Genomic DNA, 12272 nt, shown 5'->3' on the forward strand with positions numbered 1-12272 from the left:
AATGAGACAGTGCAGATCGATGCTCGTGACAAGTGGGGCAATCCCCCGCTACATTTGGCCGTTCGCTGTGGCAACAAAAAAGTGGCCAAATTACTAGTAGAAAATCGCGTCAAGCTGACATGCCTCAACAGGAATGGCCTGACACCGCTGCACAACATTTGCAAGAGTTTACTCTATGACGACGAATTGGTGAATTTATTCTTCGAGAACGTGGAAGCTAATCATCCGAGTAATCTGGTAAACTTCAAAGACAATTGGGATCGAACGCCACTGCAATTAGCAGTTGCTAAAATTTCGCCCCACGCAGTCGACGTGCTCCTGGATCGCGGAGCTGATTTATCCAACTTCGTTTTTCCCAACAATCTCTTCGACGAGAAATTTGGCTGTGCGAAAGATTATACGCTCGCATCTGAATTGAGGCTGGCGTCCGGCCTTATGGCTGTCGTGGAGTGTCTCAAGAAGCAAGGATACGAATTGGACCAAACGGACGCCCTAACGATCATGAAATTATTTGATAAGTATGCATTGTTCGCGACCTCGTCGGATCTTGAAAAATCCTGGGGCGACGACGAGGAGTTCGCGAGCAAAGCCAAAGGGATGACGATGAAACCAAATCTGTCGCTCCTCGACCTCCTGCAATTACGACCCAAAGAGGCTGCAAAACTACTCACTTCTATGGACTACTTTGAGTTCTGGAAATCAGGAAAAATTGGTCAGCTTCCTGAAAATCTTAGAACGTCTTGTGGATTTAACCTGTGCGAGAAAGTATCGAGAAGATTTTTCCATCGATGGGCACGGGATCCTCTGTGGGAGTTGACGGGCTACCGACTGCCGAATCTCTGCTGTGACATGATCAACGACAAGTTGACGAACAAAGATTTATTTCATATCGTCATAGCGGCTGTATATTGAATCTGTAATAGATTTTTCACGCGATTGAAATAAAAATATTTTCAAAAGACACTGGCAAACACTTTTTTTATTTTAGATCCAATTTTTAATACTACTTTAATTTTTTAATTTTACGTTGAATATGTTGATAGTGCTACACGGTGACTTTTCGATGTCCCGGCATCGAGGTCGCGAGCTCGAATGGGGCTAGAAATGTGACGTTCGGGGGAAGAAAGGCGAAATAACACAACACATACACTGATTTATTGTTTATGAGAAAATCACTTTTTATTGATCAGAAGAAAATGGCGTAATTATCTGGCTTGATCGCGACTATAAACACACACTCTCGTACACTGCTGCGGCGCTAGTTTTACCGACACGTGCTCTTCCGGATGATGATCGAGACTTCGGCCACGTGTTCTTTCCGGCTCTCCTGAGACGATGCAGGCGGTGTGGTCACTGGCAAATTTCACCCACGGCGGTCAAAGACCATAGTCCAAGGTATCGCAAATCTTTTCTCCGTGACTAAAATTGACTACGCGATCATTACTCGTTGTTAAAACAATGAAACCACTTTTCTTGCTCACTACTCAACTCTCTATGCACTATCTCTGGCGCATTTCACTCTTTCAGCACTTCTCAACACTACTCACACGCTCTTTTTCTCAACACTCAACTCAATACCACTCACACTTAACCTTTATTTCTCTCTCGCACCCAGCGTTGTGAAAAACTTTCCGGAACATGGCCACAGCTGTCGTCTGCCGTCACTGTTTTATCATCTGACCCGATGCTGCCAACTCAAACGTAGGCAGCAGAACTCAAATGGTATGTTATGATACGTGTGACTTAAGCAGGCCATTATTGCACCGCTCGGTTAGCACCCGAGCGAAGCGAGCTTTTTTATAGCACTGTGCTAAATTCACGTTAAGGCCCCCTTTGGCGAGATATAAGGTGCTCATAATAGCTTCGCCGCGCAATGATGAGGAGCTTAAGTCACGGCAAAGCGTGCCTTAAACGTGATGTTTTGTGTACACGATGTAGTTTTGTTATGTTCTTTTTCTTCATAAATGAAATGTTTTTTTACATCTTACATTAATTAATGAAATGTAATTTACATTTCATTCACGAAGAAAAACCATGTAATAAAACTACAGCATGTACACAAAACATCATTTGAGTTCTGCCGCCTAAGTTTGAGTTGGCAGCATCGGGTCAGATGATAAAGCCGTGACGGCAGACGACAGCGACAGCCATGTTCCGGATAGTTTTTCACAACGCTGGTTTCAGTGGGCTCTATGGATGTGTATTTCCGGGTAGGCCTCGGAAGTGGCTCCTCGGAGATGATGTGCTCGGCCTGGGTCCTCAGAAGTGGGCGATATTCCCATACGTATATCGCCTCTGTTGCGTGTTCTGGTTGCTGTAGGTAGATTGTAGAAAAAGGTAGAGTTCACCGCGTACTAAGATCGAGAGGAAACTAGGTGCAAATTACTATATGTCACTCGTTATATGCTGAATAGAATTGATACACTTTATTTCTTAGCGTCGTGGTTTTAAATCGGAGCTTACAAAAGGTGCTCATTCGACAAAGGGCTGACTAGCTAGATAGCTGAATTACGACTGAGAACCGCTGCTGCTTACCCAGCGAGGCGCTGTGGATCGGCGCCAGCGACGCGATTGTAGAAACTCGTGTGCGTGAGCCCACAGGCTCTACGCTTATAGTCTATGACCGAAATATACCGTGGCGCCGGTGGTAGCGCAGAGCTGAAATGAGCAATCGAGCATATAGATATACGAGCGCGAAATATATGCTGAACTCAAATTTGATTAATAATTATCGTTAAATGGTAAATTAATTCTAACACAACAAGACAAGTTGAGTCCATCCATTTACTAAAACAGGTTTCCTTGAATTTTCTCTGACAGGCTTTATATTCATCCACTCTGATTTAGTTAAAACAATGTAAGACTCTACTCCTTTTAAAATACAGACAATATTATTTTTCGTGAATCCTCCAGCAAAAATTAATTTTTTCGTTTTGGCTGCCAGCAAGCAGTAAGCGACTGTATTTATGAGTGCTGTGCAGAACGATGTTTATGTTCGGCGAGATATCCGATAAGAATTTTCATGGCGAGAGCGGAATTGACGGGAGCGGCGAGTACGATTTTTAACACGTGGATCATCATCTTAATAAAATTAGACGTTTGAAACGCGCTTCGCGCATGTCAATTTTTTTATTTGTGTTTTGAGGTTAGTTTGAGATTTACAAATAGTAAGTTTCAAACTCGCTTCGCGCGCGTCAATTTTTTCATTCGTGTTTTAAGTTGAGGTTACTTAAGGGCTAACAGGGGGCTTAATTATTTTTCATTTTTCAATACCAGTACTAGGCGGTAAAAGTGAAAAAAAATGTTTTTTTCAAGAATTCACATGATAACCCTTTTCAAAGCCCTATTTGAAAGTATTTTGTCCAGTTAGATACTTAGAAACAATTGAGTACCATAAAAATGAGGGTATTGGTCCTCAACGCAAGCTATACGCATATCTAAGCTACCTGTCGTAGAAATCCAAGGACAAGCATTAATCGATGGTACCCCAATTGGTTTAATTTTATTCGATAGCCAATTGGTCATGGTCGCAACCAAAAGCTAGCTATAAGATAAACTGTAGCTACTTGTGTGTACAAATTTTTAAAATTTAGTATTCATTTTTTATCATAAGACCTTGGAAAATGTTGTAAAATATAAAAATTCACCAAACAATCAAATAACGAAAAAGAAAAGTACATAGACGTTTCTGAAAAATTCGTGCTAATTGTTTTTTGAGGGATTTGAAAATTGAAGTTTGATTAAATCTCGATCAAACTTCGGCTAACCGTAACAATGAAGATACAAATCTTTTTACTTTTCAAGATAAATTATACAAAAACTCCTAAGGCTTATTATCTCAGACCATGAATTCACGAAATTTATTATTCAAATTTTTACTTATTATTATTATTATACATTTTTCAATTTCGCGTTTTTTCAATATTCAAACTTCTATGTGATCCAAAAAAATGTTGAGAGCTTGATGTATCCTAACTATAGTTGACAAAATGATGGTAAAAGTATAATCTTGTGTTGTGTAAAGTAAAATTCAAAAAAAACCTTCGACTGTTCCAAAAGTAAAATATGAATAATAAATATTATCGAATTCGAAAAATTGTCAATTTCAGAGCAAAAGGAGTTTTTCTCCAGCCGTGAGTACCTAGTGTTTAATTTTTTTTAATGTCTTTTTCATCTTTTTTTTTTTTTTTTTTTTTGTCTTTTTTTCCTTTTTTTTTTTTTTTGTCTTTTTTTATTTTTTTTTGGCCTTTTTTGTCTTTTTTTTCTTTTTTTTTTTAAGTTTTGTATACTAATTAAATCTCTCACGGCCCGAGTCACTTACTTCGATTTTTTGGCGCAGATCCAACGATGTTTTCCCGATGATCCAACGACGAACTCCACCGGGCCTCGAGGCAAGAATCGAACCCCCGGATCTCCATATGTCTGGCCAGAACCACATGGAGACTCGAGCGTCATAACCACTTACCCACGAGGCCCATCACTTATAAATGTAAAAAACTTCTACATATACAACGTCTGAAGCATCTTATGCGCGCGCTACGAGTCATTGAAATCCACCTTCGAGCTCACGCGTAGATGGCGCTCGTGGGTCGCTTAAGACGACACAAGCGAACGATGACTGTGACCACGTCGCGAGTGAATACTTATATATAAATACTTTTCCTTATATTCTTGACCTACCTTGAGTCAACCTATTTTGTGAGATATTCGACTTTTAAGGTTTCCCGGCAATTTTCTCGGGAAAAAATGAAAATTTCGGAAAATTTGACCATACCATTGGAAAGCTAAGACAATTTTCTATCGGAATGTTGGATTCATTAATTTTTTTAAGTATATTCAGGCACTTTTTCAGTGAGTTATAAATTTAGCGATTAGACTAAATAATGCCGCGCGGCCGTAGTTCGACTCAAGTCCCAGCGTGGAGTCTCCGGATATCATCGCCGGACAGCCAGCGATTGAGCCAGGCAAGCGTTCCGGCGATTCTTGCTTGATACATGTCCTCCCTCAATCGCGTATATTTTCTCTCTGTGTAGTGAGAATATTTCTCCGTGTACGTGTTTTAAGGTAAGGTGGCTAGTCAGTAATCATAACAATAGTAACCGAAGTGACTACTTTCACTTTTTCGTGTTAACAAGATGCGGCGACGTGAAAGAGGGGCGAGCGTTAAGTTTTAAGGCGAGCACGTCGAAACACGAGGTGGGTATGCTTTACGTATCGTGAAACGTTCAGTGCGACGTATTCTCGTGCGTCTTTACAACTTATATCTACTCGTGAGCTCGAAGGTTGATTTCAATGACTCGTAGCGCGTGCATAAGATGCTTCAGACGTTGTATATGTAGAAGTTTTTTACATTTAAAAGTGAAGGGCCTCGTGGGTAAGTGGTTATGACGCTCGAGTCTCCATGTGGTTCTGGCCAGACATATGGAGATTCGGGGGTTCGATTCCTGCCTCGGGGCCCGGTGGCGTTCGTCGTTGGATCATCGGGAAAACATCGTTGGATCTTCGCCAAAAAATCGAAGTAAGTGACTCGGGCCGTGAGAGATTTAATTAGTATACAAAACTTAAAAAAATAAAAAAAGAAAAAAAAGACAAAAAAGGCCAAAAAAAATAAAAAAATAAAAAAAGACAAAAAAAGTAAAAAAAAAAAAGGAAAAAAAGACAAAAAAAATACAAAAAAAAAAAAAGATGAAAAAGACATTAAAAAAAATTGAACACTAGGTACTCACGGCTGGAGAAAAACTCCTTTTGCTCTGAAATTGACAATTTTTCGAATTCGAAAATGATTGGATTTCATATACTTATATAAGTATGATGAATTTTTTAAGCGTTTATAGTCATAAAAATTTAAATTAAGCACTGTATAATGCTACAATTTAATAATATGGCGAGTTTCATAGCATTATAAGAGATCCGACAACTTTCAAACAATAACATATGATGATCTCAAGGTTCAGGGGCCCAAAAAAAGTCGTTTAAATAGTTTTAAGTAGAAAAATGGACATTAAATGCGCTTCATTTCAATTATTTTAATTATATCCATACATTGACTTCTCCTAAGCTTTCCAAGGCCTATGAGAATAAACTAATAGTATGGGACATGTTTTTTAGGTGTACTAAAGCACCACAAAAAGTTTGGCAAGGATCTATGACCCAAAGGTGAGAAGGTCTCCTTGTAAGCTAAAAATTATGTAAACCAAATCGAAAATAGGGTATTTGCATAAGATAAAAATAATGATATTTTTGAAATCATCAAATATGAATTATCAATGAATTTTTTTTTTTAATTTTTCATTGCGTTTTTATTTAAAAATTTATCGTTTCAAAAAATACAACTTTTCAAACAGCCGAAAACGCGCTCAAAGCGCTCGAAGCTGTGCAAGCGGACCGTGACGTCATACTTATTAGTAGACACATGTATATAGGTATAGTTACATGCAGCAGCCGAATTACATTATAAGTATGACGTCACAGTTATGCGGACCAATCAAAATCGTTTGTGGAGTTCAAGATAATTTTCAATTTTTTTTGATTTTTACTCTCGTATTAAAAATTACCTGACTGTTCAAAATTATTTATTTTTTTACTCCCACATTCCTTGATACGTATATTTAACGATAACGTAATTATTGCAATTTTTTTTTTTTCATGCAGATACCCTATTTCAATTAAACTTAAATTCGTTTTGAAATGGAGATAATGTAAGTAGAGGCCATGCAAGCGGCCTCGGCACTCATTAAACGAAGTCACAATTAATCCGGAAGTATCTACTACAGCATATGTCACGTCACCCTTATTTTATTATAAACAATTATAATATTCTTAAAAATAATGTACATTCAAATAACGATAAACATGAAATTTCACTCTACGAACGAACGCACCAGCCTCGATCTACGGGATCTGACGACATCAAGCTAAGTGAAAAACAAAACTATAAAATTGCTAAAAACATCGAGTTCTACGAAAAGAACATCGAAATCTACACCTCTTACAAAGGTGTGAAATAGATACGCTATGCAAAGCATTGATTAAATTTGAGGCGATGTCAGTTTAGCAGGAAGACCAATGAACTCGTAAAAATTAGCAAAAACTGTTGTCAGGTTCTCACGGATGAGCAGGTGCTGACAGGTACTTTCTCCTATTTTTGTATGCGAAATCTAGTAGTATATATTGAGGACCCATGGAGGCCTCTGTGCGATTCGACTATCAACTTATTCGGTGGGCAGAGCTCACGTCACTTTGTACCGCGATTTTATATCATTCAGACTTGTGTAAAATTGTGCCGCGAGTCCAATGTGGAGTGTAATTTGTAATCGAGACTAGTGCAGTTGGTGCAGTGCAGCCGACCAGGAGCGTCAGCCAACCAGTTGCAGAGTGAGCCACGATCTACACCGAGAATCGTCCACCAGGCTTATGAATATTATTTTTAATTAGTTGAGTAAGCCTAGGTGTAAGTTAAACTTTTGTATTTGAATGGATGAATAATATTGCATTGTAATTTATTATAACAAATAATAACGACTACTCCACTCCAAATCAAATCAACCACATCATATATACTTTCCCTCGTTGTCACCAGCCAGAATAAAATCAATATATATTATTTATTATAAATTGGCTCTCCAGCCGTAACACATAAATCGAAAAATTAGTTTCATTAAAATCAATTTAAAAAATTAAATTCACAATTCTAAATGAACAATTCTAAAAATCAGCTGTATAAGAACAGCCGTAAGATGTGTAACATCTTCATGTACGTATAAAAATTTAATTGGATAATAAGCAATTCAAGTGATTCAATCGAAAACAAAATAATTAAAAACTTAAGATGTGAATTCAAAAAAATTAAAGTATATAAATTTTCAATTAAAAATTTTACAATAAAAAAAAATCGATAAAAACCGCTACAAGATGTGTAATTGATGTTAAATTTGATAGCAAACAATTCCGAAAATATAATCCAACTAAAACAAAAAGATATTTGATGTTACGCTTCTGGTGTCTTTAGGTATTAGCAAATAAATAAAAATAAAATGGAGTCACTAGCTTACCCAACGAGCCATAAGACGTCACATTTTAATAAATAAATCGATTTTAACTTGGTATGTGTATCGCAACCCGAAGAGCCAACACAAATACTCGGCTATTTTTTATCTCTTTGTCAACTCTCGACTTTATATAAAACCGCCTTCGATCGCGTGTTTGCGACTCGGTATTTAGGCATGCCGCTGCTGTGCACACCTAGCACACCCTCGGCGAGCACACGATGTAGGCATATTATTCAAACGTGATGTACTAGGCAGCCGATCGATGGCACCATTTTTTTTTTTTCAAACTCCTTCTTCTATCCGAGGTGTATTTCAAATACCAATTACCGAATATACGACCGTATTTCACGAGACTCGATAAAAAAAAGAAGAAAAAATGACTCGTAACCACGCGAACGAAGTGTTGATTAGTCAATATTTGAGGATAATTTCCGATGCGCGATACATCAGAATTCGCATAACCGCACGAGATCGTTTGTCGATTTATTTAATATTTATCATTAAAACGAGTAGAACAGAATAAAAACAATATGGAAGTTTAAACAGAAGCGAAACTCGATACATAATGGGTAAAACATGCCGTGGCGCAGAGCACGCGCGGCGGGCTTATATAACGGCGCGTGCCCCGAGGCGCGAGTGATTTTGACCGTAAAGTAAAGTTTCATGTATTTATACATGTGTCAGGGGGCAGCAAGGAAAAGGAGCAGCAGCAGCATCGGTGGCGGAAGAGGAGCAGTAAAAAATAAAACTTCCTTTATAATACGAGTCTCAGGAGAAAAATCGAATGCTTTTTTATTACATTATAAACATGAACTTAAAAGTTATTTGCCCCCCATGCTGCATGACTGCGCTCGGGAGTTTAAAAAATATTCCTGCGCGCAATAGTTTTTTTTTTTTTGTTCTCTCTCTCCTGGCAGCAAGAGAAGTATATACACGGAAAAACAAGAGAGGGAAAAAGGTAGCGAGATAGAGCAAAAAAAAAATTAAATTCCCATTCGATTTTCATTTATTTACCTTTTTCTTCGAATAACTCGAGATTCTTCGTAGCTGCTCCTGGTTTTTCCTCTCTCTCTTACTCGCAACGACGACGGATGAAAAAAAAATTCTGCACTCGTTTTTATTTTCTGTCTCTGTTCCGCGCGCGTAAGTATCTGTCTGTCATCGCGCGGCGTAAACGCATCGGTAAAACGCCCCCCCCCCCCCTTTATATACACGCATAAGCAGCTTATGTACACCTTAGCTGTGTGCGGCATATGAGCCCCGCGCGGAGAGAGGATTGCGCGGATATGCGCTGAAAATGCGAACGAAAAAAAACGAAAAACAAATCACGCCGATGAGCGCGAGAGATGGAGCGAAATAAAAACAAAAAAAAAAAAAAGTAGTTCGCTCTGTCGATGAAAACATGGAAAGTGAATCGGCCTATACGCTATGTACGCGTAGCCCCGGGAGCGAAGTGCGTTGCAACGTAAAAGGAAAGATGGAAAATAAACGATCGGCGCCGTGCATAAATACGCGAGTAGCACTCGCTATCTCGCCCGTTTTATGTATGATAATAATACGCTGTATACATTTTGTATACGTTCTAACTAGCTGTGAGATCGATTGTTCCAGCTTAGCTTTCGTTACTGCGCAGATGATAACGGCAAAGAAATGTAGTACGCGTATATATATTTTCGAGAGAGAGAGACGAGAGCTTCGAGAGGCGCGCCTCGTTCCCTTCGGATATTACGTAAGTAAACGAGGATCTTTCTCTCTTGAGTTCTACGACCTGTGAGAAGGTGATATGTATTATATAGCCGGGGATGTATATATTTTTATACGCCCCGGACAATATTATGCAAAGTTAACGACTTTGCCTTATACCCTTTTGTTTTACAACTGCTTCTCGTGTTTTTTGTAGATATATTATAAAACCCCGTAGTCGTAGTCGTCGTCGTCTTCGTACAGCTTGGGAGGCGGCCCCCTCCGCTTTGATGGCTCGAAATTGATGATTGCGTCTGATCGGATACGGAGTTTTACTACTTGCGCTTCGCGCTCGCATCATCTTGAATTGATGAGCGCTTATATATATAACGTTGAGCGATGGATTCCCGGTATCGAATCATTATTTTACTTTGAATGCGAGCTACTCTCTCTCTGATATTTCATCGTGCGAGGAAAATCTCGAAAGGTAAGAAACTCGACTTTCTTCGGGGGGAAAAAATTAAGAAAATTAAATCTCGTCGCTGTCAAAAGTGGAAAAATAACTTCTTCAATGAGTCGACTTACTACGACTTCGTAATTGTGAATTTAAACGTGTCATATTCTAGACACGTAATTTCATCGGATTTTTGAGACGATTATAAGGAAATTAACGTAATATAAAACAAGTCTCCGATTTAAAATCTGGTAGGAAAACTAATTTTAGTCTAGACGGTGTTTTGAAATTCATCTAATTATTCTTAGAATAGGGTATCGATTTAAGAGTTTCATAGAATAATGCAATTTACTTGTCTTACTTGTACTGATCTTATATTATTCATGAGCTCTATGAGGTGTCATAATTATCGAACGCATGCAGGTATGAAAATAAAAGAGAAAAACAGTTACTATTGGAAACTGCGAGATCGTTCGATCCGTCAATAAATTTTTATTAGTGAAAAAGCATGTTGTTGTTTAAAACAGCTGATTTTACATCAACAAATATATTCTTCTGATTGGCCTCGATTTACCCCCCTCCCCCTGTTTATTTATTATTTTTTTTTTATAATTCACATCTAAACGATATCGTGTGATTCCAAGTACAATTGTGATGCCTCTTACATTTGTTTTTGGAGATTTTCGGTGGTACATGTTCATTAGTAATAACGTGATCGTAGCATACCTCATTCTCACACGCGCATTCACGCATTCACGCACACTTGTTGTCTCTCGTGTTTTTTGTATTTCGTTTTTTAATAGTGTCGCCTTTTTTTATGTAGTTTACAAGAGACATCGCGTGTCTCTAAAAAATGCAGTTAAAAGCGACTTTTTGATAATTCGCTATTGTGCCTTAAATATCGTGACTTATTTACGACGTGCATAATAAAAATCGCTGCTGCTCCGTTTCTCACTTCGCTCTTCACGATATATAATAATTATCACGTACTCCTTCGTTATCGGCTGATTTAATTTATTCATACAGTTCATTTTATTTTACTTTATTTTATTTCATTTTTTCTTAATTCATTTTTTTATCATCATTATTATCAAAGTAAAAAATTATAAAGTCAAAAAGCTGATAAAGTTTTTGCTCGTTTAAAAATATTACATAATTATAACAGGCAAAAAAGTAAAATGTCGTTATGATCGTTACAAGATGTTGTATTTATAAAAAATCGTGAAACGTTATATTAATTTCATTCTCACGTTCGGCGTCGTCGCTGTTGCGCAACGATCCTCGTTTTTATTTCTACAATGAAACGATACAGCATTATTACAAGCGCAGGCTTATTCACAATGATACAATGTTTACGATAATAATTCCTTCATTTTGTTTTTTTTCTATATAAAATGCACAACTTTTATTTTTTTTTGGTTTGCGGTAGCGATGATGTGATATTATAATTGACTATAAATGTTTAATTACATTTGCTTGTAATAAATCGCAAATTGGGTCGATCAACGAATTATACGTTCTTTGATAGAATTGAAATTCGCGATCCGATTAATTTCTTTCCCCTCTCGCAGCGTTTCTATAAATGACGTAATATTTTCGGCTTTTATTCTCGTATCAATTTATTAATTACTCGATGATACATTATAACATTATTATATGTAAGTGTATATTATGTATACGTATATACAAAAACGTTTCATTCTTGGATTGTATTTTTGTTGACTCGTAATGTGTATGATCGATCTTGACGAAATTCGAATAGCTACCTACGTAATTGTCTTTTTTCTTATCTGTAACTTCGACATTTTTTACCTACAAAATATTTTTATGTATTTCTCAGTCCTTGGAATGTGACAGTAGCGCATTTTTTCTTCGTGTACAATGCATTTCCATGGAAATTCATCTTTTTCGTTCAATTGAGCATCTGCGAAACTACGCAGTTGTTGTCTCTCTTTTTTTCGCGTGCAATTTCACGCTCCGCGTGTTGTTCGAAAACTCTTACTTTTGCGTACTCTCTGTTTCGCTTTATACTTTTGAAGTTTTTTCGTGCGCGTGAATGAACTACAGAACTCTCTACACTGTCAGAA

Source organism: Trichogramma pretiosum, unplaced genomic scaffold (genome assembly GCF_000599845.2).
Source record: "Trichogramma pretiosum strain Unisexual culture from Peru unplaced genomic scaffold, Tpre_2.0 scaffold38, whole genome shotgun sequence".
Taxonomy (NCBI): domain Eukaryota; kingdom Metazoa; phylum Arthropoda; class Insecta; order Hymenoptera; family Trichogrammatidae; genus Trichogramma; species Trichogramma pretiosum.